Below are 22,204 nucleotides of genomic sequence, written 5' to 3'. Positions count from 1 at the left end.
AACTCAAGTATTTGATTTTGGATTATTCCTCCTTTTTTGTGAACATTTAAAAGACAAATTGTTTTCTTTCATTCTAACCTAAATTCAAAGTTTCTAAGATAGATCTCTTGATTATATCATGTTCTTGACATTATTAAACACAAAATCTTCTCTAAAGTAACTGACTGTTGGTTCTCCAAACATAAATGCTTCAAGATATGACCCAGAATGCATATTTCTCAGACTGAGTAAGGAAGTAATGCCTAAAATTTTCAAGATCTACAGAGAAGAAGATAGTAATAACCTAGCAAGTCATGCATAAAAGCTCAAAAGAACCTTAAATCTGCTGGTTCAAAAAAATAAGTCCTTAAAACTATTCATACCAACCACAGAAAGTGAGATAATATCATTATCTCTTCATTTCTGATCTTATGATATTCTTTTCAGGAGTTCTATTTGTCAGCACAGGTCACAGACTCACTATGTGTTTTACAGGTCTTTTAACCAAATTAATGACTCTAAAAGCATATTTTCTAGTTCATTGCAGATACATCTCTAAATTATACTTGGCTCACAAGTTGTAAAAAGCAGCATATTATATAGCCATAAGTTCCTCCCACTCAACCTATTTTAAGTTCTGATATTAGCCAAGGTAATGCTAATAATGCTCATCACAAAAAACTATCACAGCTTTCAATACCTATTTAAAAATATTCATTAATTCAAAGGTTAAGAGCCCTAAGTAAAAGGTATTGGGCTAGGTGTTATAGGTGACCCAAAACTGGAAAACCATCAGTCAGTTTTCAGTCTACCCAGGAAGACAGGTATAAAGAAAGTAACAATGACATTTTGGGTGACAAAACCTATTATTCAAATTAGGACTTTTAAGAGTGAGAGAGGTGCTTCTAAAAACTAAGCCAGGGTAACAGACATAAACAAGTCTTCCCTGGGAATGAATAGTCACCCTAATTATGGATTCAGTGTTTTGCAGTTTAAATATTTTCAGAAACATTATTTTAAATTTTTTGCCTAGAAACAAAGCTATGAGATAAATAACACAATACTATCTCCACTTTTAAATGAGAAAACGAAGGCTCAGAGAAAGTAACTGACTTATCTAAGTTTATGCAGCTAATAAATGATGGGTCCAAGGCCAGTGCTGATATTTTCTAATTCTACATCTAATGTCTTTCTACTATAACACACTGCTTCATCAATAGCTAAAACTACAAGGTATGTAGATAAATTCTATAAATGACAACCTGAGGGAAGCATTGTTCTTCTGATTATAATACCAATATACAATTATAGGGAGATAATATGTACCAGTTTGACAGTATTTTTCACTATCGTGGTAAAAATTATGTGGATAAATGAGGAAAGATTAATCAAAGGAAACTATATGACACAAAGTTGACCTACCCCCCCCCAAAAAAAGTAAGAGCTAAAGCAGTTTTAAGTAAAACCAGAGTCTAAAGAGGGATATCCTCATCACTGTTGTTATTCAAAATTGTCTTGTAACTTATAATGCATAAATATTGCATAAGAAGAGATAAACCATCTCCTTTTGTTAATAAGACTGTATAATAATAGTGACTATGACCAGAATTTTAAAAATTGGTAAGATGGTTAGATTCAAGACAAATATTTTAAAACTCAGTGATACTTGTGTCTTCCAGCAATAAGTTTCCCCTCCTATCAATCCTAAGCTCTTCAGGACCACTTCTCTTCCATATAGACTTCTGTCCAGTCATATCAGATTTTCAGTTTTGAACAGAATACATAACACCCTACTCTGAAGTGTCTGGTTTGGATTATTTCTCCAAATTCCAGAGCTACCAAAAGAACAATGATTTATCCTGTAACAATGACCAAAAGGACTTATTAACCTATTCCCTTTCAGGAAAAAAGACTGCCTCTAAGACAAAATTCTACTTAGTCTTAGAGCCCCTGGCAGCATAATCCTGTACATTTTAAAAAATTGCAAACTTCTTTCCAAGTCTTAAGAAATGCATAACTACTGACATCCAGTATCAGAATACTCAATGTACACAAAGAAAAAAATATCCATGATTAAAGGACACACGTGGCTTTTTTTTAGAAATTGTCCAGCTCAATATTACTCCCTAACAACCTAACAAACCCATGTTTCATATGCCTCTTTCAGTCATTACAATCTATTTCTCTCTTTTTTTTTTTAAGATTTTATTTATTTATTTGAGATAGAGCAAGTCAGTGAGAGAACAGAGGCTGGGGAGAGGTGGAGGAAGAGAGAGAAGCAGGCTCACCACTGACCAGAAAGCTGATGCGGGGCTCGATCCCAGGATGCTGAGTTCACAACTTGAGCTGAAGGTAGATGCTTAACCAACTGAGCCATCCAGGCACCCCTACAATCTCTCTATTTTTAAAACAACAGAAGTTTCTAAAAAATTCAAAAACTAATTGATTTGTCAATGAGATTTCTATGTCATCTTTTAAAGAACAATGGTAACATTAAAAGAATTTTCATGTCATGGCTGTGTTGAGATTTATTCTCTGAGACCTTGCATCATGTGTCTGTAATAGGTATTTGTGACTCTCCTTCTAGGCTTGAAGAAGTAACCAACCATATGGCAAAGAACTGCAAGAGCCTCCAGGAACTGCATGTGACTTCTAGGATCTGAGTTAACTTCAGCTAACAGCCAGGAAAAAGCTGGGCCCCTCAGTTATACAATCATGAGGAAACGGATTCTGGCAACAACCTGAATGAGCATGGAAGTGGATTCTTCCCCAGTCAAGTCTCCAGCTGAGGAAGCAGCCTGGCCAATACAGTGAATAAAGTCTTGTGAGACCCTGAAGCATAAAACATATTCAAACCATGCCAAGAATCCTGGCCCACTCAAATTGTGAGATAATAAATGTGTGTGTTGTTTTAAGCCACTTAATTTGTGATAATTTGCTACGCAGCAACAGGAAATGAATTTATCTTCTAATGTCTTTCCATCTTAGAGTAAAATTCAAAGTCATTTTCACAATTTCACCACTTGCTACCCACTCTAACTTCATCTTCTTCCATTTCACCATTGCAAACTTTGCTCTAACTACAGTGGCCTCTTTGCTTGTCAAATAGAATAGACTTGCCATGTTTTCTGTTTGACAGACTGGCTCACAGTCTTCAAGATTCTGCCTGGAATTCTCTTCCCAGATACCCACTTAGCTAACAACTTACCTTCTTCAGGAACCTATTCAAAAATTACTTCATTGGAGACACCTCCTGAAAAAAAAAAAAAAAAAAAAAACAGGAACTCCTAAACCCCCTCAACATGTACTGCTAGCTTATGATTGCTTTATTCTCTCCACAACACTCTCATATCACCACCTGCGAGGCATTTTTATTCATTTATTAGCTTATTGTATTTCTCCCTGTACCAGAAGCAAAGTCCAAGGGGGCAGAGATTTTTTTGTTGTTGTTGTTAACTGTTGTTAATCTATATGTGTGGAACCTATGTTGAATAAATAAATAAGTTGGTAGATAAGTTAATGAATTAAAGCAAATGCATTATTAAAGAAATTATAGATAAGTTAATAGACATGAGGGATAAACAAAATGACTTAACAGATAAATTTAATCTAACAAATGGAACAGAAAAAAGCATTCTGAACTATAATAAATGATAATTTCCTAATTCATCATGATCCAGGTGGGAAAAATAATATATTTTTTCTAATCATGGGAATTAGACTAACTCCATACCTCTTCACAGCAATTTCCATAAGACAATGGAACAATGACCAAGATCTTCTGAGAGAAAGAGAATATGACTTTAATATTTTAACTCATTCAAATTTTCTTTTGAGATTCAGGCAACTGACTTTATTAAGCACACAAAATCATAAGAAATATAATTTCTACAATACCTTTATGAAAACTGAAGTCCTACCTGAAATAAGGGATTCAGAAATGGAAAAGCATAAAATAAAATAAAATAAAGTATTGGTGGGCATTGAATCAATTTAAATAAATCTACTTAAACAACTATAGTAATTTGTTAGAGAATATAATTTGAATGTTTTAAACTTTGACAAAGAGAAATAATATTACTGACAAAGCTGGAAGACTGGTAGAGAAGTGCCAAGAGAAAGTAAAAGAATATTCCTCCTTCATAATTCACATCAGAAAGAAAAGTTTCTATTTTCTCAAAAACTGAAGGATGAAATTTTTTCAATGACACAACTAATTTATACTTTGTAATAATTTACTAGTAAACTTAGACCTTTTAGGATTTTTTTTTTCAAATCTTTCCTATAGGAACAAAGTAAATATTTAGGCTTTGTGGGTTGCATACAATCTCTATTGAGTTTTTATTTCTCTCTTTTATAAATTTTTTAAAATGTAAAGACCAACATTAGCCCCCATGCTGTACAAAAACAGGCGTTGGGTTGAATTTGACCTGCTTGCTGCATTTTGCTGGCTTCTAGGTAAATAACACTGAGCCAAATTTTTGTTGTTCTTTCATTTTCACTTTGGGATCTTTTGATTCTGATATTATTGTGGTATTTTGTATTTAAAACTATATGAAAATTTATAGGACTTCCACTTTTGGTAAGGATGTACCCAGCAGATATAATTCACAATGTTTGACATCCAATCAGAAGTTATCAAGCATGCAAAAATAGGCCAATATGACCAATAATGAGGGAAAAAAAATTGAATCAAAACCAACCTGGAAATTACACAGATGATAAAATTTGTAGACAAGAACATTAGAATAGCTATAACAGCTGTATTCCATATGTTCAAATAGCTAGAGGAAAGACTAAGCATGCAATGCAAAAACCTAGAAGATATTTAAGACTGAAATACAATTTCTAGAAATTAGAACTACAATGTCTATGATAAAAAAAAAAAAAAGAAATACACTGAATGGGATTAACAGAGATAAACATTGCAAGAAGAAAGATTAGTAAATTTGAAAGTACATCAATAGAAGTCATCCAAACTGAAATATATAAAGAAAAAAGTCTGGGGACACCTGGGCGCTTCAGTCAATTAAGCATCTGCCTTTGGCTCATATCATGGTTTCAGGGTCCTGGGTAAATATAAAAGACTTAATCATTATTTAAATCTCTTTAAAAGAATTGTTTAAAGTAAAAACATTAACAATGGATTGTGGCATATAGAACATTAAGTAGATGATGGGGTTTAAGTAGTGCACTTGTTGGGATGAGCACTAGCTGTTGTATGGAAGTGTTGAATCACTCTATTGTAGACCTGAAATTAATATTGCACTGTATGTTAACTAACTGGAATTTAAATAAAAACTTTAAAAAATAATAATAAGTAAAATATATGAAAATAGCACAAAGGCCAGGAGAAAAGTGGAAGCAAACTCGCAAGTTACCAATATTATTCATGAGGTAATATAATACTATTATTTTAACATAAAATTGTTTTAAGTTAAAGATATATACTATAAATCTAAACCAATTACTAAGATGACAAACAAAAAGTTACAGCTGATAAGCCAATAAAGGAGGTACAACTGAATAAAAAATAGAATTCAAAACTCAGGAAAAAGAGAAAAAAATGGAAAAAATAAAAAATAAATAGCAAGATGGTAGCTATAAACCCAAACTCATCAATAATAACATTAAATGTAAATGGCATAAATATTCCCAATTTAAAAACATTTTTTTAAGATTTTATTTATTTATTTGACAGAGAGAGAGAGAGAGATCACAAGTAGGCAGAGAGACAGGCAGAGAGAGGGGGAATCAGGTTCCCTGATAAGCAGAGAGCCTGATGCTAGATCCCAGGACCCTGGGATCAGGACCCAAACCAAAGGCAGAGGCTTTAACCCACTGAACCACCCAGGTGCCCCTAAAAAAATTTTAAATGAGCATTTCTTATTAGGTAAAAAAGGAGGAATCAAGTATATGCTGCCTATAAGAAACCCACTTAAAATATTAAGAGAAATAAAAGGAAAAGAATGGAAAAGATATGTCATGCTAACTAATTAAAATAATACTGATGTAGTTGGGGGCACCTGGGTGGCTCAGTGGTTAAGCACCTGCCTTGGTCTCAGGTCATGATCCCAGGGTCCTGGAATCAAGCTCCACATCGGGTTCCCTACTTGGCGGGGAGCTTCTCCTTCCCCACTCCCACAGTTTGTGTTCCCTCTCTCTCTCTTTCTGTCAAATAAATAAATCTTTTTTAAAAATACTGATGTAGGGGTGCCTGAATGGCTCAGTGGGTTAAAGCCTCTGCCTTTGGCTCAGGTCATGACCCCAGGGTCCTGGGATCAAGCCCCACATCGGGCTCTCTGCTCAGCAGGAAGCCTGTTTCCTCCTCTCTCTCTGCCTGCCTCTCTGCCTACTTGTGATTTCTCTGTCTGTCAAATAAATAAATAAAATCTTTTTTTAAAAAAATACTGATGTAGGAATGCCTGATTCAGCACCAGGTTAAAGCCTGGTGGTTCAGCGGGTTAAAGCCTCTGCCTTCAGCTCAGGTCATGATCCCAGAGTCCTGGGATCGAGCCCCATACTGGGTTCTCTGCTCAGCAGGGAGCCTGCTTCCTTCCTCTCTCTCTCTCTCTCTGCCTCTCTGTCTGCTTGTGATCTCTTTCTGTCAAATAAATAAATAAAATATTTTTTAAAATACTGATGTAGTTATATTAATATCAGTATTTTATAGCAAAAATATCACCAGAGATAAAGTGATTTCATACTGATAAAGAAGTTAATTAATCAAGAGGACATACCAATTTTTAACATTTATGTACCTAATAACAGAGCTCTAAAATACCTTAAGCAAAAACTGACAGCACTAGAATGAGAAATCAATAAAACTGAAATTACACTCAGATTACAAACCCTAAGTAAAACTAAGTACCTAGTAGAATAAATTGGCAGAAAATCAGTAAGCATACACAACACTTGTACAATACTATCAAGCAACTTAATCTAATTGACATTTATAAAATATTCCACCCAACAACAGTTAAATACACATTCTATTCAAGTAGAGCACATTTGGGGGAATAAAATCAATCTCAATAAGTTTAAAAGAATACAAATTGTATAAAGTATGTTTTTTGACAATAGCACTAAGTTGGAAAACAGTAACAAAAATATAGCAGGAAAACCTCAAAACATCTGGAAACTAAGTAACACTCTTCTAAATAATTCAAATGTCAAAGAAGAAATAAAAAGAGAAATTAGAAAACATTTTGAACTGAATAAAAATTACAACCAACATACTAAAATTTATGTGATTCAGTCAAAGCAGAGTCTACGAAGAAACACAGTACTGAGTGTCTGTATTATGTAAAAAGAAAGTTTTCAAAACAATGACCTTAGCTTCTACCGTAGTGAGAGAGAGAGAGAGAGAGAGAATAATGAATGAAAACCATAGTAAGCAAGAGAAAATAACAATAAATATCAGAGTAAAAATCAATGATATCGAAAATGGGAAAAATGGAGAAAAATCAATGAAATCGAAGCTAGTTCTTTGAGAGCAATAAAATTGATAAACTTCTAGTTAGATCAACCAAAAAAAAAATACATAAAATCCTATTTACCAATATCAGCACTGAGGATGATGACATCACTAGAGTTTCTACAGAAATTAAAATAAGAGAATATTAACAACTTTATGCCAATAAAATAAACAATTTAGATGAAATGGACAAACTCCTTAAAAGACAAACTACCAAAAACCCACAGAGAATATCATTCTCAATGGGGAAAAGCTGACAGCCTTCCCTTTGAGATCAGGAACACAACAAGGATGCCCACTCTCACCACTGTTGTTCAACATAGTACAGCAACAGCAACCAGAAAACAAAAAGAAATAAAAGTATTTAAATTGGTAAAGAAGAAGTCACTCTCTCCTTTACAGATGACATGATACTTTATATGGAAAGCCCAAAAGACTGCACCCCCAAACTACCAGAACTCATACAGCAATTCAGGAATGTCACAGGATACAAAATCAATGTACAGAAATCAATTGCTTTCTTATACACTAACAATGAACACATAGAAAGGGAAATTAGATAATCGATTCCATTTACTATAGCACCAAGAACCATAAGGTACCTAGGAATAAACCTAACCAGTGAGGTAAAGGATCTGTACTCAAGGAACTACAGAGCACTCATGAAAGGAACTGAAGAAGACACAGAAAGATGGAAAAGTATTCCATGCTTATGGATCAAAAGAATAAACACTGTTAAAATGTCTGTACTGCCTAGAGCAATCTATACTTTCAGTGCCATTACGATCAAAATTCCACCAGGATTTTTCAAAGTGCTGAAACTAAAAATCCTAAAATTTGTATGGAACCAGAAGAGACCCTGAATTAATAAGGAAATGTTGAAAAAGAAAAACAAAGCTGGGGGCATCGTGTTGCCTGATTTCAAGCTTTACTACAAAGCTGTGATCACCAAGACAGCATGGTACTGGCACAAAAGCAAACACATAGACCAGTGGAACAGAGTAGAGAGCCCAGATATGAACCCACAACTCTGTGGTCAATTAATCTTCAACAAAGCAGGAAAAAATACCCAGTGAAAAAAAGACATTTATCTCTTCAATAAATGGTCCTGGGAAAAATGGGCAATTATGTATAGAAGAATGAAACTTGACCATTCTCTTACACCATACACAAAGATAAACTCGAAATGGATAAAAGACCTCAAAGTGAGACAGGAATCTATCAAAATCCTAGAGGAGAACATAGGCAGTAACCTCTTCGACATCAGCCACAGCAACTTCTGTCAAGACATATCTCCAAAGGCAAAGGAAACAAAAATGAAAATAAACTTGTGGAACTGCATCAAGATCAAAAGTTTCTGCCCAGCCAAGGAAACAGTCGAAAAAACAAAGAGGCACCCCCACGGAATGGGAGAAGATATTTGCAAATGACACTACCGACAAAGGGCTGATATCCAAGATCTACAAAGAACTCCTCCAACTCAAACTCAAAAAACAGATAATCACATCAAAAAATGGGCAGAAGACATGAACAGACACTTCTCCAAAGAAGGCATACAAATGGCTAACAGACCCATGAAAAAATGTTCATCATCATTCACCATCAGGGAGATTCAAATCAAAACCACATTGAGATATCACCTTACACCAGTTAGAAAGGCCAAAATTAACAAGACAGCAAACAACAAGTTTTGCAGAGGATATAGAGAAAGGGGAACCCTCTCACACTGATGGTGGGAATGCAAGTTGGTATAGCCACCTTGGAAAACAGTGTGGAGATTCCCTAAGAAATTAAAAATAGAGCTACCCTATGACCTTGCAATTACACTACTGGGTATTTCCCTCAAAGACACAGACATAGTGAAAAGGAGGGCGATGTGTACCCCAATGTTCATAGCAGCAATGTCCACAATTGCCAAACTGGAAGGAGCCAAGATGCCCTTCAACAAATGAATGGGTAAAGAAGATATGGTCCACATATACAATGGAATATTATGCCTCCATCAGAAAGGATGAATACCCAACTTTTGTATCAACATGGATGGGAATAGGGAGATTATGCTGAGTTAAATAAGTCAAACAGAGAGAGCCAATTATCATATGTTTTCACTTACTTGTGGAGCATAAGGAATAAGACGGAGGACATTGGGTGAAGGAGAGGAGAAGTGAGGTGAAGGAAATCAGACAGGGAGAGGAACTATGAGAGACTGTGGACTCTGAGAAACAAACTGAAGGTTTTGAGGGGAGGGTGGTAGTAAAGCTTGAAATCAGGCTTTTGTTTTTTTCTTTTTCTTTTTCTTTCTTTTTTTTTTTTTTTGGTAGGAAGTTGGCATGTTAGCAGTTGAAAGTAAAGTCTTTAGAGTCAGGAAGACCTAGCTTCAAATCCCATTTCCACATTTGACTAGCCTGTACAATTTTGGACTGGTTACCTACTCTCTTAAATATTAATTTCTTCATTTTTATAGTAGGAATAATAATAACCTATTAATTGTGGAAATTAAAAAAATCACGAAGTAGGCAAATATAAATGCATAGTTCCTTCCCAAGGTCCACCACCATTCAAAGATACACTTTATATTTGGAAGGAAGGCGAATGATGCTTTGAATTTAATTAAAGAGTCCTGTCAAAATTATTTAAGTATAACCTCTACTACGGATCAGGTACCGTAAAAGGATAAACTCAAATGAAATGTGTTCTCTGATGCAAGAAACCCTGAAGTGTTAGTGAGAAGAATAACTCACATGATACAACTTGTGGAGGTAATTAGACAATGACAATCCAGGCTCTAAATTTAAAAAGACTAAGGAAAAGTCACTGTATAATTAAGAATGAAATTCTCCCTATAACAGAAGTTGAAATTGTAGTATAATATCAAAAATGATGGTGAAACAGCACAACTCAGCAACTATAAATTCCACTCTGAGATAAACCAGGGGTCAAGCCATATGTCAAGGAAAAACATAGACTCATATATGCACATCATATACTTCCCTCTAGTATCAATTAAATAGATGCCAAATCTAACTTTTACATTTATATTTACATTTATGCTAATAACACTTGATGATTTGAAGTAACAGTCATCCAATTTTAATGGCTTTTCTCTTTTAAATTTATCATCTCAATATTAACATAAATATTATGAATTTATACTCCTTAATATTCTCTTATATGTTAGATCATTGACTTCATTTTAGAGAGAGCAATGGTTATTTTAGATAATCAAACTTTCAGTAATTAAAAAGCAAGGCAGTATAAAGTGGGAATAATTTTATTCAGGCACCAAAATTTCCAAGAAAAGGCTTAATAATGAGATTTATGCTTCATCTTTCATTACACATAAATAGATTTTGTAGGTAACATTATTTACTAAATTTTACTACTATCTTTTTTTGTTTTTCTCCATCTTTTTTTCATTCATTCTATCCCTTTTACCTAGAAAATTTTTAATATGCATTCTGCAGTCATGCTATTAAATGTCTGAGAATTTGAAAAGGTTCATTTCACATCAGCAACATAACCATACTTCATAGGATGTCCTTATTTTACACCATGGGGATGTTTAAACAAAGAGCCTATAATAGAAGCAGCAGCAAAACTCCAAAATCCCATTCAATTACTTGGGAATTGTCACTACTGCAAACAGTACACATTTAAACTATCACAGTGGAATCCAAAAACTTAAACTCAACATACAGATTAAATATCAGTAGAAAAATAAATATGGGTTGAGAACTAAAGTTGTTTTTTCTTCCACAACATGAGGAGAGTATATACACAACTGACATTAAGAACAGGCTAACCAGACACTAAACAGATGCAAACAGAATGCCAAGCAAAACTGAGCTTTCTGCCAAAGGTTTTCCCCAAGAGGTGAATAATATTTTCCATAAGTCTTTGGAAACTGCAGAATTGGTTTGGTAATGAAGTACTCTTAGCCATTTTTTAATGTATTCTTTAACATTTCTGTTCTCTACTGAGTAGTATAGGTTATATTAATTTCATCAGAGGGAACCCCATATTTATTATTCAATGAAAAGATAACAGTATTTTAATTTTCTTGAGAAAGTTTTACCATATGTAAAAATGAAAACCTGCATTTTTAAACTTATTTTTGATGGTGTGAGACTATACAATTAAAGTGTAATGCTGCAAGATCAAAATTAAATATAAAATTTTCAGGCAGGAGCACTTTGTATTATGTGTTGCTAATTGCCAGGTATTATAATTTAAAAAGCCATATTGTAATTTTCATAAAAGCTATATGTTTGGGTCACTTTATTTTTGGAAGGTTAGATAGCCATATAAAGGAAGTTAATTTTTTAAAGACATTTTCTCTCCAATTGTTCACAGGTGCATCATAGGTGATTTTCAAACAACAGAAAAATGTAACATATCAGTAATATCTATTTTTGTCTTTGATCAATCATTAGTTATCTTCTTTGATTATTACTGGTTTCAATATGTTTAGAAACAGAAACCAAATGTGGCTACTGTGCTTACTGTTTTTATTTTACTCAAGTATTTCCAGAGATAAGAAAAGCAAACAATCCAACCAAGTCAAGAAATATACAGAAATTCTGCAAAACTGTTGTGGGTCAGGCAGTAATGCACCTGACTGGTCTCTACAGTGTTCAAAGAAACAAAAGCTTTCAGAAGTTTTCAACCATGGCATAAAAACAGGCTCTACACTAGGCCCCATGCATTTCAGCACTGGAACAATGGTTACATGTTACAGACTTTCCTACAAAGATACATAAATTGTCTGTAACCTTGACCAGGCACCTGTGACTGGAAAATTAAATTTCACATTCATTATTTATGAGGTCAGCACAAATCCCATGATGGAATTTCAGCCTAATTAGGAAGTGTTAAGAAAGGTTTGGACCTCCAAACTAGTTCACATAAACGCTCCACTGGTATAAAAGGTAGACAGCTACCTTCTGACTAAGGACAAGTCATGAATCCACATTATTTATACTCAAGAGCATCTAAAGAAACCCAAATTTGGTTTTCTGTTGCAGTTTTGAGTTTTAAGTGTTCACGACTACCTCCAAATTTCCTCCATGCCAAAGGAAGCAGGAGGCAGAAGACCAGATATTTTCCTTTTATACTCCGCCTTGCAGTGCCCTCCTTCCCCATCATCTGTCAGTTCTCTTACTTTACTCCTCCTCATGCCTCTTTGCTCTAAGAACACCAGCTTCTAAACCATTCCCGCTATTCTTTCCTGGTTCCCTATCTATAAAATGAGGCAAAACTAAAGATTATTTTAAGTAAAACTCATTTAAAACATATATTGTTTTCATATGGATGCTGTAAGTTGGTTTTTAGTTGTTTCTATTTTGCCAGAACACAAATTTGTCACAAAATTTTCATATTTTGTTATATAACTTCATCACACTTTCATCATAGTAGGTCATTCATGTTGAATCGGTTATTCAACTTTTTTATTGGATCTGTTCAATATTCAGTCATGACAGAATTTATAACACATAATGGGGAGGCAGGGGACCAGAAGATACTCAACCTTTCATCGCCCCTAAAATTCTTTAAAATCAAACCAAAAAAGCAAAAAGCATAAATATTTAAATAACATATCCTTCAAAATGAATGTTACTACTGAGGAAAGAAGGCAGCCGGAGTACAAACATTTTCCTTTCTCCCTTTCAAATCACACTGAAACAACAAATCTAAAAATGCGGAAAAGGCAGGATAATAGCAAAAGGTGAATGAGGTAGGAAAGTGGAGCAAACAATAAGCTCTGAGCAGTCTACAGTGTTTCATGGATTTAAAGAAGACACGATGCAGATGGGATTACTGGGGTAACGATATGTGTAGACAAAGCTGGAGATAGAGGTGAGGGCTGTACAGAAGGTAGGTCTATCTTGCCTGAGAGGACCCTGAAAGGATCTAGCATCATAACATGGAGTCATGGAAGGCAAAAATAGGTTGTACAGTAGTATTGAGGATATTTAAATGAAGGGCTAACTACTGAACAGCTGGCTAAGTCCCTCCTACTCTCACTTTCAGACAAGTGGCAGAAATACCATGCAATACAGCCTATCCCTAAAGAATTTAGAGGGATTTTTTTTTTTCTTGAAAGCCTTACACTCCAAAGGAAAGCACCAGAACTGTCCATTATACAGCACATAACTTAAATTCAAGCCTATCTACCAGTCAACATCCCTACTCAAAAGTTTATACTCAGGCAGACATAGAGGTATACAAGGCAAAGGAAAGCTACATCAGTGAGTTATGTTAATAAAACTTCCCCATTAACAAGTAAGAATGATCAACCACGCATCACCAGACATTCAAAGAAAATCAACAGCACAAGAGAAATCTAAGAAATATTACAGCCAAGACTTCTATGGGAGAAAAAGAGGTAGAGAATAAGATTTTAGTGGAAATTAAAAATATAATTACTGAAATGTAACCTGTGTCAACTATACTCAAGAATTTTTAAAAAGTAAAACTACTGAAATTAAAATTCAATGAAAGAACTACTAAAGTCAAGAAAACATGGAGTAAAAGGAAAAATAATAAATTAAAAGGTTAAGATATATACAGATGTAGATATTCAAACTTCATTGTACTTTAAAAAACAATATACAAGATATAATTTTTTGTAACTACAAAACCTGCCAAGAGATAAGAAACTCATATTCAAGAGAATATAAACATATTTTCCTTGATAGAGTTACATCCCAATAAACCCAGCAGACATTAAAAATATCCCAAGTTGAAAATGCCTTTAATACATCTAACCTACCAAATATTGTATCTCAGGCTCGCCTATCTTAAACATGCTCAGAACACTTTCATTAGCCTACAATTAGGCAAAATCATCTAACACATATCCTATTTAATATAAAGTAATGACTATCTCATGTAATTTATTGAATACTGTACTGAAAGTAAGAAACAGAACAGCTGCACATGTACAGAATGGCTATAAGTGTGTATTAGTTATTTACCCTAGTGATCGTGTGGCTGACCGGGAGCTGCCACTGCACAGCATCATGGGAGAGTATAATACTGCACATCACTAGTCTGGCAAAAGATCAAAATTCAAAATCCCAAGTATGATTTCTAGAGACTATATATCACTTTTCAATCATCATAAAGTTAAAAAAAAATGTAAGTTGAACCATCAAAAGTCAGGAAACATCTATATTCAATACAAGCAAGATACAATGGTTGAAAAAAAAATGGAGCACTCGGAAGATAAATGGAAACTCTAATAAAGAATTAAAGGGAAATTCTAACACTGAAAATTTTTTAAAATTCTTTGGATGGGCGTAACTTCTGGATTACACACTGAAGAAGAAAGAGTACTAAACTTGAGGAGAGGTGAGAAGTGATAAAGTTTACACTGGGCATAAAGAACATATGGATAACACTTTAATTATTTTAAACATCACTTTTCACACTCAGAATTACCTTGATTTGGATTTGATGATAAATCACTGTTACCCTAACTATTACATAAGAAGTGGAAGCTTCTGATCTTCCGGATTTGATTTTGCCCAATTGCTATGAATGAGATCAGTCATTTTTTTATAGATAATAGTGTGTAATTAAAATAAAAACTCAGAAGTGGTAGGGATGTCTGGACTCTAGTATAGCTGTCAGCTTCCCATTGGTGTGATTAGCCCAGAATATAAGTTAGCTTGCTTTTCTAAACACATATGCTATTTCATAAGAAGAATAAGCCCAGTAATTCCTAAAATAGATATTTTAAAAGTTTGACAAGTTAGAACAAGCTATAAAAAAAAACCAGAAACATCTGTTTAAACTGTAATATTTTCAAGCCTACCAAAGACATAACTACATTGCATTATCCCTGCTACATAGCAAAACACAAAGAAAAAAATATACTTACTTGTGGAATGTAAGGAATAACACCGACATTGGGATATGGAGAGGAGAAGTGAGATGGGGGAAATCAGAGAGAGAGACAAACCATGAGAGACCATGGACTCTGAGAAACAAACTGAAGGTTTTGGAGGGGACGGGGTGGGGGGTTGGATAAGCCTGGTGGTGGGTATTAAGGAGGGCACATATTGCATGGAGCACTGGGTGTGGTGCATAAACAATGAATTTTGGAACACTGATAAAAAATTAAATTTAATTTAACAACAATTAAAAAATTAAATTGGAAAAAACCTAATTTCTGAAAGAAATATTTCTTGCAAAGAGTTACTGAGTTGTTCTCCTGAATAATTCTGATATCTCTGCTTTGCCTTTGACAATAATTATTCTGATAACGCTGATTATTTCCTGAAGTTTGAAATAAAAAATAGCCTAAAAAATAAATAAATAAATAAATAAATAAAAAGTTTAATTAAATTGCCTTCCTCTAGTTAATGGAAGTTTAATGAATAATGTTTAATTGAATTAAACATTTGTTCATTCATAAATTAAGCAATTATTTCATAAATAAAATATAATAAGCACTATATACATTTTATGGCATCTTTCTAATACAGCTTGTCTGTTTTTAAGGGTCTTTATTCTCTTTCCCCAACTATTAAGATATATATTACACAAAACATAACACAAATTCTAAGCAAAAATACAAAGCCACTCCTCTAAGGTATCCAGTAATATTAACTTAAAAGCCTGTATTATAGAAAATGATTTGGGCCACAATATTTCAAAGTTCAAAGTTTGTCTTTGTTATTGTCCTACTTGTCTTTGTTCACTCATCTCCTAGCTCCTGGGACTCACCTTCCCTATCCCAATATTCCATGCCCTCGTGTTGCCCTTGAGATGTCAAGTGAGCCCATTTTAATGCCCTCTGTTCAAGCTTGCCTTATACTGAAGAACAGCAGGGATTAAATTATTTCCTTTTTCTCTCTTTCTGACTCCCATCAAAACTTCCATTAACGAGAGAAAAGCAACTTAATTAAACTAATCCACACTGAATTATGAATGGTTGATTAATAGACTACTCAACCCTCCCCAGGATATTTTTATTTAAAAAAAAAAAAGAGAGAGAGAGAGAGACTGAAATCCAAGTAAATCTGTAATAGATAGAATTTGGAACACTTCAAAAAAGTAGAGGGAAATATATAGGCTTCTTCCAGAGAGATATGTTTTGATAGAAGGGCCTTCTGAGGGTTCCTTAAATTATCCCTGTTGGTGGCCACCTAACTCAGCCTCAGTTCCTGACTGGGAGAATAAAGCATTGACTGAAATGCCCTTTTCCAGTTTTATAAGTGAGCAGCAAAGTACTCTCAAAGGAAGACATTTGACTTTGAAACAGACTTCAGAAGTTGAAGTATGGTTTATTACTCCTCCGGGTGAAGTGAGAAATATAAATGCTTCTTTTAACTTGGAGTCAAATTCCCCAGAGCCATCCTTAAACACCAAATATCACTGTGACAAAGGTCAAATCCTCTGTCATGTGAAAATGACCCTACAGATACTCTTTTTAAATTAATCCTATGTTTTTTTAACTTTTAATTGGAGGATGAGAGTGAGCACCAGAAATATATGATATAACCACATATTATGGAGACACAAATGAGAATATAATGGCAGAGGAGCCTCTACAAACTTCAAGGTAAAGTTCAGCCTCTCACCTCATCTATCCTAACTTCTAGATCATCTACACACACACAGACACACACACACACACACACACACATACACTCGAGTGATGGTAAAAATTACCATTTCCCAAACAGTATTTACAGAGTATCCTCTTAAAATTTAGTTAAATATCGCCTAAACAATTTGAATAACACTGATAATAAAAAATGCTAACATATTTTTATTGCTGACAAAATAGATTAGAAGTGATTTCACCTCCCTTTTTTTTTCTGCCTTATCCAAGGTATAAAATACAGAGAAGAAACTTCTTCCTTTTTCCCTCCAGTTTGATCTATGTAAATTGAAGCTGATCCTCCACTCTAGCTAATTATAAATTTTTCCCTCCTCTACAACAAGGTGACAACACAGACCACTGTGGTGATGATAAAGGTCTTTAACATTTTACTTTGGTGTAACAGTTGTAAAAATCAACAACTTGACCTTCATTATGAATCAGCTGCATTAATATCTCTGGGTTCAAGATCCTTTCTGCAGAAATATCAGGCTATACCCACACCTATTCCTTGGTGAACTTTTTCACCATATAGAAATATTATACTTTGTCTTAATTTTCAAAATTCACATAGTTGGCTGGATAAAAAATACCACCCAAGAAAGAGATAGTTATAATAACTATACTCCAAATAAGAAAATTTTAACTGATTTTTTTTTCCTTTTAGCTCAAAAAGTAAATTCTTCCAAGGAAACTTTGTACACCAAACCCAAATTTAAGATTTGCCTTCTGAAAGCTTCCTATCCAATTGAATAGAGTGTTCCAGGGAAAGATAGGATATTTAACAAATGTATCTAATATGACCTGTTTTTTTAAGACATGAACCCATAAAGAAGGAGAAGAACAGGAGAGAAAACAATAGCAGTTGAGTTTTAGAAGGTAGAAACAGGTCCACAAGCAGTAATTAAATTACCAGACCCAATAAAACTCAATCTTAAGTGGCATTGTGAGAACCAAGAATTAACTAGTTATGCAAGAGATTCCCCAAAATGTTCAGCAATTGGTAGCACCAGTTTCTCTAGAACTGAGAGCAAAGTAGGGCAGGCAGGTGGAAGTCTAAAATAAGTAGGTTGGACCAAAGCAATTTGAAAACCGGTTAGATACTCCACTTTTCTGAGTAATGCCCCTCACCACTGCCCACTTCCACCTCCACCACTCCCACTAAAGCCTGGAAGGTCTTTAAATTGGGGAATTCCCAAGCAACTGAGGACATGTGAAACACTGAAAACAACATTAAGTAACTGTGCATATTAGGATACAAGGTGCTAAGACATCTTCCTTCACCCCTACAGCCCTTTCCTAGATCCAAATGACTGACAGCTAGAACTTTTCCCTCCAGAAAGGAGATTAATGTCTCTAGGGAGTGACTAACCCAACCAATGATCTACTCCTGTCTCCCACAGTAAAATTTGAATGTAACATTACTAAAATACTTGGAGCTTCCAAGAAGATTTTCAGTCCCCTATTTAGGGAAGGTGGACCAAAACAAACATCTTCTTTAAGAAGTAACTTATGGGGCCCCTGGGTAGCTCAGTGGGTTAAGCCTCTGCCTTCTGCTCAGGTCATGGTCTCAGGGTCCTGGGATCAAGCCACTCATGGGCTCTCTGATCAGAGGGGAGCTCGCTTTTCCCCGTCCCTCTGCCTGCTTCTCTGCCTACTTGTGATCTCTCTCTGTCAAATAAATGAATAAAATCATAAAAAAAAAAAAAAGAAGTAACTTATAGGACACAGAAGCTATTCGGGGGAGGGGAGAACTTTTTTAAAAAATCAGAACAAGAAGCTAAAATATCTTATCCATGATATAAGAGACCAAAATGTCACGAATAAACATGAAAGAACCATAAAAAGAACTATTAGAAACGAAAAAGCATGATTTAAAAATCAGTATAAGGTTTAGAAGATAAAATTGGAGTGATTTCCTAGGAAGTAGATCAAAAGGATAAAAAGATGTGAAAAAGGGAGAGAGAGGAGAAAGATACAAAAGGTAAGAGACTAGTTTAGGAGGTCAAATGATTATAAAGCAGGATTTCTAGGAAAACAAAACAGAGGAGAGAAAATCATCAACAAAGTAATTTAAGAATTTTTCATCTCTCCAACCAGACTAATTGAAGTTTGAGAAAGAATTGAATTCGGTGCTCTTTAGTACAGCTTCTCCACATTTAATTTTAAGTAGAAAACAAATCTAAATCTAAGCCAAATATCAAATGTCTAAGCCAAATAGAATTGTTTTACTTAAATTATTAGAATCTTATTAAATTGTTAGAATCTTACTTGACTCATCTTTATACTGAGCTGGAACAAACTGACCCACCTCTCAATAATGAATACCTTTAAAGAACTCTCATTGGTTAGTCCTCAATAACGTTTTTCTCTCCCTAGAAAAACAAAGAACCCAGCAGGTGGCAAAATTATTATCCTGGAATCTTTAGCACAGATTGCCTCTTAGATTTTCTCACAACTTGACAAAGTACAAAATCTACTCTGACCCATTTAGAACCCCAAATCTTCATTACAAATATCTCCAAAACTGGGAATGTGCAATTCATTAGGAACATGCTGGGATCCTGTACTTCATGAAAGAGTGGTCTAAATTGTTTGAGGCAGTTGAACAGAATCCTCTGAATTCCTTCACATTTCTAAAAATAAAAAGGAGAATCTCTAGATAAGCTTTAGATACAGAAAATCACTAGGTTCTTTAATGCTCATCAGAATAAAACCTTTTGCACACTTCCCAGACTTCTCAAATACAGAGAATTATGTTTTAAAACTGTAAGACATTCCAGAGGAAATATTGAAAAGCAAGTATCCATCAGATACTGGTCACGTAATTTCACTCCAAAATAATTTATGTTGATATTTCCATTATAAATCATAGTAGAAGCTTATAACCCCCTCCCCTTAAAAACATATAATTGGCTATGCTGTATGGGAAATGGCTCTAGAAAACAATGATCTTTTATCACCAGAACTGTATTCACAACCTGTTCCAAAAGAACCACCCAATCTCTGTATAGAGCTAATTGCCTTAGGTCGATAGGGTGAATTACTAAAGATGGACAAAGTGTTGTTTTTATACTTTATCACTTCAAAGTGTAAGCATAACATTTTTTTAGTATGCTTTCAGAACTCCAGGACAGATTTTTTTTTTTTTTTCATAGCAAATCACAAATACCAACTAGCGGTCTGGAATGGTTACTCTGGCTATTCTAACAATCACTATTCACCTCTGTTCCACGTCACTTAGGAACAGTTGAGAACAATTATTCTGAATAATTTCTCTGATCTATCTCTTTGGTCTATCATTAGCATTTGACCCAATGGACAAAGACCATCAACAGTCAAAAAAAAAATGTGTAATGCTCACATAGATCATATATATTACCACTTTAAAATCTAAATCACGGTGTGCCTGGGTGGCTCAGTGGGTTAAGACCTCTAGCTTCAGCTCAGGTCATGATCCCAGAGTCCTGGGATCAAGCCCCGCATCAGGCTCTCTGCTCAGCAGGGAACATGCTTCCTCCTCTCTGCCTGCCTCTCACTTACTTGTGATCTCTATCAAATAAATAAATAAAATCTTAAAAAATAAAAATAAAATCTAAATCACATTATTACAAATAAAATCTGGGATTTTTCTCATGTCTCATTCCATACAAATCTTTCTAGAGATTAAATATGTCTTTGTCCAAGTACACTCGAAAAATCTGTATGTAAACAAATGGATTATTTAGTGATGGAACTGAACTTTAAAGGAAAGCAAAAAAAACAATAGTGTCCAATTTGAAAATTGCATAATTTTACTTTCTCAAAGGAGTGTTGGTTTCTGTTGACAACAGTTGTAACAGCTCAGCATTAGCACTAAATGTATTCAGCAAAATCCTTCAACTTTTAAGTGAAAATTTGTAAGGACCCTAAATAAGTGAATCAACTCACAAGGTTACATGGGGATACAGTTTATAATTGAATAGGCATGAAGATGCAACACTACCTAAAATCAGACATAGGCTAGAGACTTTAATTATTTTCATACACAATGTAGTATATTAGTAACCTCCACTTAAAATTTTTTCCTTCTGAGGCCATTTGGTTTCCTTTCCATAAGGCACAAAATTCTGAGAGCTAATGGACAACATTTTTCTATCTTATAAAACAGAAAACACTGTTGACAATACAGCTCAATATCTCTAAGCAAAAAACTATCAATATAATTTTGTCAAATCCTTAAAAAATGTATTTCTTCAGATTGAAAAAAAAGTACCTTGCAGAGTAATTTAAAAGCCTCCAAAAAGAACAATAAATAATACTACTTACCCTAATTAATACTGCTTAGCTTCTTACCTTTTGCCTTAGAGTCAATGAAACGTATAGAAAAAACACTGCCCCGGTGATAATTATCTCAGTTGCTTGACAGTAACTAATCCCTATAATTTTCCTTTACTCTTCTTTCAATCTGTAACTATCCAACTTTAAAATTTTTGTTTAAAATTTTTAAAACCAATTCCAAATAAGTCATGAACAATTGAGATAGTTTTCTAGATCCTGACAACTCTGTGGTTATTTCCTACTTCTCCTCTATGTCTGCCTTCATTAGACACCCAAAGAATTCTAGAATCAGAATATTTCCCTGTGATGTACTAGAGAATAATTGGCTGTTACTATAGAACTACTTATATCAAGGCGAGCCCTTCTGTTGCAGACAAGAATACAGGCTAATTTCCTCAGTGAAGAATACCAAATCTGACCACAGAAAAGAGCAAAACGCCTCAAAAAAGGAAGAATCCACCTTCAACAGGTGAGATTTAAAAGAATCAATAAAAGTTAACTGAAGGATAAACACTCCTTATTTTTCATTTCTTAAAATATTTAACACCATATGACAGTATAAAATTACAGTTGTCCATGATGATTAAAATTTCAGTATTTATAAACCCCAAATATTAAATTACATCAAAAAATTTGATCATTCTCAATGTTTTATTAAAATGCAACACCATATGATAATTGACTCTCTCTGCTTATTTCACTCAGCAAGATTGCACAAAAATAAATAAATAAATAAATAAATAATGCAACACCAAATGCAAAACTATCAGATGTTACACAGTTAACAGGTCTATAACATGGAAATAACACTGCAG

The 22,204-nt window shown here is 34.2% G+C and overlaps 1 protein-coding gene across 1 annotated transcript in view; it reads right to left on the bottom strand.

Annotated features, from left to right (window-relative positions):
• The window catches only part of IQCM (IQ motif containing M), a 268,148-nt gene extending 246,307 nt beyond the window's left edge, over window positions 1-21,841 (bottom strand). The window contains exon 1 of the mRNA XM_045078405.1: window positions 21,405-21,841. The gene's annotated coding sequence lies outside the window, so the exon portion shown is untranslated. The remainder of the gene's footprint in view (window positions 1-21,404) is intronic.
• Window positions 21,842-22,204: the final 363 nt, after the last annotated feature.

This window comes from Mustela putorius, unplaced genomic scaffold (genome assembly GCF_011764305.1).
Source record: "Mustela putorius furo isolate JIRA1106 unplaced genomic scaffold, ASM1176430v1.1 tig00000242_pilon_pilon_pilon, whole genome shotgun sequence".
Lineage (NCBI taxonomy): Eukaryota > Metazoa > Chordata > Mammalia > Carnivora > Mustelidae > Mustela > Mustela putorius.
This window is presented reverse-complemented; position numbering and strand designations above follow the sequence as displayed.